The sequence below is a fragment of the Talpa occidentalis genome, unplaced genomic scaffold (genome assembly GCF_014898055.3).
Source record: "Talpa occidentalis isolate TD23 unplaced genomic scaffold, MPIMG_talOcc4v2.1 talOcc4.2495, whole genome shotgun sequence".
In the NCBI taxonomy this organism is placed as follows: Eukaryota; Metazoa; Chordata; class Mammalia; order Eulipotyphla; family Talpidae; genus Talpa; species Talpa occidentalis.
The window spans coordinates 1-7,624 of record NW_023602624.1 but is presented as its reverse complement, the minus strand read 5'-3'; the positions used below and the strand labels follow the sequence as shown (position 1 = coordinate 7,624).

Genomic DNA, 7,624 nt, shown 5'->3' with positions numbered 1-7,624 from the left:
TATAGGGCTTTTTTAAAAAGATTTATTTATTTTTTATACAAGAACCGGGGTACAGGCCAGATGTGCGGGAGGGTGAGAGGATTCACCGGAGAGAGAGTGGGGAACAGAACAGGCAGACTGACGAAATACACTGCTGAGGGGAACAGAGGCTGAGACAGGAGAGGTCTGCTTTGCCATGTGGAATTCTTGCCGGCCGGCCGTATTGAACCCATGCTGCAAAGGCTGTGGACATCTTCATAGTGCAGCGCTCAGCCACCTGCGCCACCTGCGCCACCAAGGAGGGCCTTGTTTACAGGACTTTTATAACAATCATTTGAGATAATCTGAACAAAGCACTATAAAGCATAAAACAAATGTGACATAACATTGAATTATTGTCATTAATACTTGAACTTCCTAATCTACCACATGGAGTTAATAGTTCCTGACTGATTTACCTTACAGGTATACCAAGAAGATTAAATTAGATGTATGTAGCAGCTCTCTGTCAGTATCTAATGGCACATTCTTCAAAGGTGAGACTAAATATCACTCAAGACTTAGATAGATTTGCATATTTTGGTTTAGTTCTGGGCTACGTGGCTTAGAGGGACAAGTGTATAATTGGAACCATTGGTGACCCTGTGAGCTGGAGGGCAGTGGCCATTCCGTGGATGGGAGTGATGGGCAGTGGATGAGGTTTCTGTCCTATATAGCTGGGCTTGCATTTCATACCAGCCAAACTTGCTCAGCAGAATGAAGAAGTCCCTGCGGAAGTTTTTGGTGAAGATGGCGTAGAGGAAGGGGTTGGCGCAGGAGTTGATGGGGTAGAATAGGACCAGGAGGATCTTTGATTTGGACACAGTGATGAGGGGTACCTTGAGGGAAGCCGAGATGGCAAAGAAAGAGATGGGTGCCATGCAGAGGAAGTCCGTGAAGATGAGCATGGCCATTCGCTTGGCAATCTTGGTGTCACTAGAGGAAGACACGATGTTGGGGTTCCTCACTGTGAGGTAGATGTGGGTGTAGCAGCCACAGATGACCACAAAGGCTAGGACATTGAGTACAAGGAGCGACATTACATACAGCTGTGACAAGGGGCTGTCAATATCCATAGGCAGGCAGATGCTAACCTTCATGTAGCTACTGATGCCGACAATGGGAAAGAGCGCAACTATAAAAGCAAAGACCCAGCCTATCAGCATGATGCTGACAGCATGGCGGAGCTGCATTCTGCAGTCTACCTGCATGGCATGGGTAATGGTATGCCATCTTTCCAGCGTGATGGCTGTCAGAGTGTAGACTGAGAGCTCACTGGCAAAGACAGTGAAAAAGCCCGCAGCATCACAGCCAGCTCCAGTTTGCCAATCAATGGCATAGTTGTGGTATTGGCTTTTGGTGTGGATATCAACTGATGCTATGAGCAGCAGGTAGACTCCAATGCAGAGATCAGCAAAGGCTAGGTTGCACATAAGGAACCGGGGAACTGTGAGTTTATACTGGCTGGTAGTCAGAATCACCAGTACTACGATGTTCCCCGTGATGGCGAGGATACTTATAAACCATATCAAGACTCTGAGAATATCATACCCCATGATATCTTCACATGGGTTGAATGCATCTGGCTTAGGAGAGCAAGTCACATCAACTACTTCATTGCATAAGTCATAGTCAAATTCACCATACATTGTGTCATATTCTTTGGTGTAACTGGACTCATCATCTTCTGCCAAAGAGACTCTCTGACCCCTAGCCTGAGTCATATCATCAATTTCTTGCCTTAAAATAGATTTGTTGCAAATTGGATGAAGCTCAGAGCTGGAAAAATACAAAAAGAAATAGAATCAACATCCTGAACTCAGAAATGGCAAATACATCACTGTCTATGCATAGGGTAGAAATGATGGGGTTTCTTTCTGAGACATATTTTTCCTCCTAATAGTTTGCCCTTGAGGCTAAGCTCAAGGGTTAATGCTGCTTACTGTAAATGAACAAAACAACTCGTGTGTGTATGTCTAGAGCTGGATGACCACTGGGGAAACCATCTGGCCACAACCTGACTGTGGGGAGGAAGGCGCCTGGGACTAGCTAAACCTTGCTGTTAAGTGCAAATAATTTACAGACCTGATATTAGCTCCTCTACCTTCCACCCCCCTCAGTTATCTCTTAACATGCTGGAGCAGGGTCTACCCCAAATCCTTTGCTTCACTCTAGTCACTGGAGATCTGGACTGTTTACTGACTCAAATAAGAACTTACTTATTCTTTTATCTACACAAATTAGAGGATCAGGCTCTGCAGTTAGTTCCCAGTCAGCCCTGCCTCCTGGTCCTGGGTACTCAGGCTTCTAGGAGGTCAGCTAATTTGCCTGAAATGTAATGGAGGGTCCTACTCTTTATTATCTCACACCCCAGGGGCCACAAGAGGCCTCAAGCATGTATTTGTCTACAAGATAAGCCTGACTCTCTCATATTAAGTAGTTCCCTAGCGAGTGCCCTAAAGAGCAAATGCAGGTTGCAGTGGGGCCTAATTTATTCTAAGATTATAATAACTTATCCCCTGGGTCGCCTGGCTCTTCTTGAGCTCACTTTTCTGTCTTGGTTTTCCCTTTAAAACTCAAATGTACAAGAGACCCTATCAACAGTATAGAGGCACTTTCAGAAGAGATTTGGATGAAAGCCAAATGATAAATATTCTACCCAGACAGATAGCGCAGTAGAGACAGAGAAAGCAATCATAGTTCTGTTTTGAAGCAAAGGCTTAGGGAATGAGGATATTTTACACTGTACTCTTCAGGATGAAAAACTAAATCACATCCCATTCCCTCCTCTCCCTGAGGGACAAGCTCCCTACCATGTTAAGTGAGTGCATCACTCTCACATCTTAACATAGTCTCAGAAATGAGCATTTGAACCCTTCAAAGACGCCCATGAAGAGGAGAGAGTGGAGGAGCTAAAGACCCCACTTGGGGCTGAGATGAGCACCTAAGCGCTGCAGTGTGAATAGCCTGAACTCTTTTCCCTTCCACCCCTCTGAGATGGGGCTCATAGGAGCAACCTCCTCCTCCCTTTTCTCACACCCCAGAAATGCACTGAATTGTCAGGAAGTTATTTTCCCTCACCATAAGGGACCCTTTTTGCTGGAGGATGTGTCATCTTTTGTTTTAGAGACTGATAGAGCTGCTCCCACCTGTCATGGTTGCGCTGAAGAGGCTAAACCATCAATACAAGTCATTAATAAAATCATGCATAAAACCTTTGGCTTAGTCAGAATTCTTAAAAGAAAGGCAAGCTCACAGATGGGAAGAAAGGGAATAAGAGGATCACCCTGTGGTTCTTAGTCTAATCCCTGAGTCCTAAATCCTCTCCTGGGAAAAGGTGGAGCCCTAGCCTAGGCTCAGAAAGGAAGTAATCTGACACCTGTGGACTGTGATGTGGCTCACCAGAACAGGTCTGGCCCAACATCTAGAGACAGTATTCACTTCCTGGGGCTTATTATGGGCTCCTGTGAAGATCTGTATTGTTGATATTGCTACCAACACATTTTAAATATTGGTGTTTCCTTTCCTGAAACAGAAGTGACCCAACAACATGAGTGGAAAAAAGGTAAAGAAAGAATGTCCTTGAGAAAAGAACAGGAGAGAAAAGAAGGGAAATGGAGGGCTATAGAGTCTCGCTTCTGTGGTATCTTGGCAAACTTAAGTATCCAACAAAGAGCTGGAATTTGGTTTAGAAAGTGGTATTTTTGGTGCTGGATCAGTCAATGAACAGACAATTGGAAAGTGCTTAGCACAGTGGCCAGTGCCTGAATTCTGGAATCTGGCCGGAGGGTGGAGGGGTGGGATTTGATCTGAGTTTGGTCAGGTTAGTTATTGTTGGGGGTACTTGGGAGCATATGCAGTGATACATCAACTTAAAATTTAGCTGGGAAATAAAGACCTAAATATAAGAAAAGCAAAATAATAAAAGAACAAATAGCTATGCAAATTGAGCACAAAACTGTAACTAGGAAGTAAGTGACTTAATAACAAATGAGGAGTGGTTAACAGAATCTTTCAGAGAGAATCCAAATGGTTCATTAGCTAAACCTCACAGTCACAAGGACTTACCATTTATACTTTGGGCATTGTTCCAAATGCGGATTGGAAGGACAATTTCATTGTATGAGTACAAACTCAAATCTCATTACTAAACCACGCCTGCTATGATATACAATAAATTGATGCTATTTGAAAAATAGGTTGTGTGATTATCTTCTGAGCAGCATAATGCATTATTGCATCTGTGTGTGAATTTGTTAAATATAAAGTTTAAATGCCCATTGCAATTTTTGTTACTCCATTTGGGTATGTCTCCCTAGAAGAAGTGGGGGTTCTCCCTTGCTGCTCCTTGACAGGCCTTGATGGTAAATGACAAGAGGGACCTAGATGAGGGGAGAGCTGGCTGGACTGGAGGGAGATGGAAGACCATTCATGGGAAATGGAAGACCAACTTGGAAATTTTGAGCTATGAGAGACCTGAGCTACATCTATACTACTAGGAGGTGGTAAGACCACAGGAGTCTGAGGAAAAAACTACGAAATACATTTCTATGTATATGGGTGCCACACAGCTTCCACAGAGATGTATCATCCTTTGAAATTTCTTTAGTTCCTGGGCGACTCAATGCTATTTCTTACTCTGGCTGGAAAAATTCTGTTGGATTACAGAAGAGGAAAGCCTTTTGCCTCATCCCAAGTCTTTAAGAATTCTTGTCATCGGAAGAATTCTCTGTCTCTTGAGCTAATTTGGGCCGTGTCCCAACCTTGCATGATATATCTGGAAATATCTGCTATATCTGCAGCCCCTTTATAGAAAATCCTTCAACTGGATCAGAGTGTGGGCCCCTAGATACTTTGAAAGCACTTTAGGGTATGGGCTGTTTGTTGTTTTATTTTGCTTTGAGCAGGGAATCTGTCAATGGCAGGTCAGTGTGTGTTAAAGGTTAAATAATAGAGGCAGCTGCAATGAATGGTATAAATAGTGAAATATCACAGGGAGCTGAACTAGTACTGGCTACTGCACAAGAGCAGTACAAGGCAGGTTCTGATTGAGTGCAATGGCGCGGTGTGGATCGTATTGGTAAGTTCTGGGGTGGCTGAGAGCTTAGAAAGCTCCTGCTATCCAATAAATTCTTAGCTCCAATGGATGCTTGAAATGTCTGGAACATGTGCAGTTTCCAAAGTCACTTCCCTCTCGACTCTCTCTAGGTACTGTCTGTGATTACTTTAGCTTCTTTAACCAGTTAGTTGCTGGCACATGGCTCTGTTTGGATTACTCTCTTTAATCTGGACTTCCTCAACCTGAACAACTTTGATATCAAAGTCATGTCCCAATCTTCATCCTCCTGTATTGTGCTAAGATCTTAAGGTACATTAGAGAGACTCAGAATGGTTGAGATGTCTTGTGGTGTGTGTATCATTCTCTGGGATAGCTTTTATGCTTCTCCCCTCCAACCTGGACTTAGGGACATTTTATGGGGTACAAAGTTTGAAACCTGAAGGATCTATCCATATGGGTACAAAGGAAAAGAGGAATGCATATTTAATTATCAGGCCTGTGTCGGACCCTATGCTTGCTCTCTTTCATGTGATCATATTTGATATTTAGTAAGTGTTCTGCCATGCAGGCAGTCCTCTCCTGTGAACACATTTTCAAAGAAATTAGAAGAGTGAAACCTTCCTCACCTGTCACCAAATGAAATCTTTGATCTAAAATATACTTAAGAACTTTTTTTCTGGGAGATCTCCATGACAGATATGTAGAATATTGTGACTGAGTTCTGCTTTGGGGTACGCTCAGCCCTACTCAGGGGATGGACATGGGAAGACTCACGTTTGCCGTCTCCAGTTTGCAAAGGCACAGCAGTGGCTGGGTAGGTGAGACTGGCCTCCATGAGTGAGACAAACTTTTCCAGACTGGGAAGTTTTTTAAGTTGTAAGCCGACCTGGCCCGTAGCTTCTTAAGATTTTCTAAGCCATAGCTTGGCAAGGAGCGGATTCTGGTTCTTGAAATATCTCTATAAGAAGGAAAGGTAAAATATAATCTAATTACTGTGGGGCTGAGATTTCTTTCTCAGCTAGACAAAACAGCAGACACACTAGCGATATTCTTATGTGAATGCGGAGGGAGACTCCACTCCATCTACACACCATGGTCAGATCACTTTTGGCCAACAGGACTTTTAGTTGGGTAGGTTCCTGCCCTGTGCTTGTGATTGGAGGCCCTAGATAGCAGTTGACCCTAAAGCCTGGATATATGCATGTCCTGGCTGGTTGGGTTTGCAGCCATCCCCTCATCTATAGTTTATTTGTACCCACTAATTTACATGAGGATGAAGTATTGAGACTACTTCTTCCCTTTGCCCTCCACCTATTAGATCAGTTCTGCCACTTCTTCGTGTCTGTTTCCTCGATGTAAAAGGGAATGGTAATAATCAGACCTACTTAGAGGGTTCTGCAAATGAAATGACTTAGAGCATGTAAAATACATTCTGCTAATACAGAGCATAATGGACTGGCAGCTATTTCTAGTAAACAACACACCCAGAAGCAGTTGTTCTTGCTTGGTAGGAGGGGATCTTCCTGGGTAAGCAGCAGAGATGTAGGTGGAAGTCCGCATACACGGACCACTGAAGCAGGTCCCTGTCCCTGGAGGGCTCTGAAGTCACTTTCTTATAGCAATGCCAGTGACATGATGCTTTTCTGATGTTGCTGTAGCAGCAACCCTCGAAACAATCAAGACTAACTGATGGGAGCAAGGAGACTTAAATGGCACCAGCTCAGACCCATTGGGACCAGCAGCTTAGTGTGAGGGTGTGCTTCTGATGAGATTGTAGCCACTGACAATCAGGAGGGTTCATTTCAGCACCTTGGTGGACTTGAATCTACTTGGGGAAGGAGAACCTTTAAAGTCAAAACAGTGGGCACTCAAAGAAGTGAAACTTGGGGTTGTGAACATATACAACCTACTCACATATTCTCAGTCTTATGAAATTGTTTCAAACCTTGTTTTCATTACATCATTTTGTTGCTCAAATTTATAATGCTTTGTATTATCCGATGAAACCCTAATTATCACTTTTTTCCCCATTCAACCTTTTGATACCAGTTACCTGTACCTGATGTCACTATTTCCTTATCTTACAATCCAACAACCAGTTTCTTCCATCCTTACAAAAACAAGAGTCACTAGGGCCAGATCTTAGACCTAAAACTGGATTTCCCATGACATTCCCATTAAATCATTCCTTCTTCAAGACCCCCTTAGCATCACACTCTTATTTCTTCTGACATCTTTTAGATTTGTTTCTGATTTTGCTTTTCTTTCTCTTCCTTGAAATATTGGAATTTCATCAAACTCAGCCCCCACCCACCTCCCAACTATCATAACTGATGGTCACATCTAATCCTTGGTACTGCTAATGGATACATGCTGATGGCTTCTGGATGTATATTTCAGTTCAGATTCTACTTCTGAACCCCAGGCCCAGATAATTAGTTATACATAAGACCCTACCATTTTTATGACTTGGAAATAATGAAAACTGAATTATCATCTTCCTTATAAATATGTTCCTCATTTTATCTTTCCCCTCTTATCAAATGA

At 43.1% G+C, this 7,624-nt stretch overlaps 1 pseudogene; it reads right to left on the bottom strand.

The window, feature by feature from the left end:
* Window positions 1–532: 532 nt before the first annotated feature.
* LOC119253960 (follicle-stimulating hormone receptor-like) lies at window positions 533–6,035 on the bottom strand (annotated as a pseudogene).
* Between the last annotated feature and the right edge of the window lie 1,589 nt (window positions 6,036–7,624).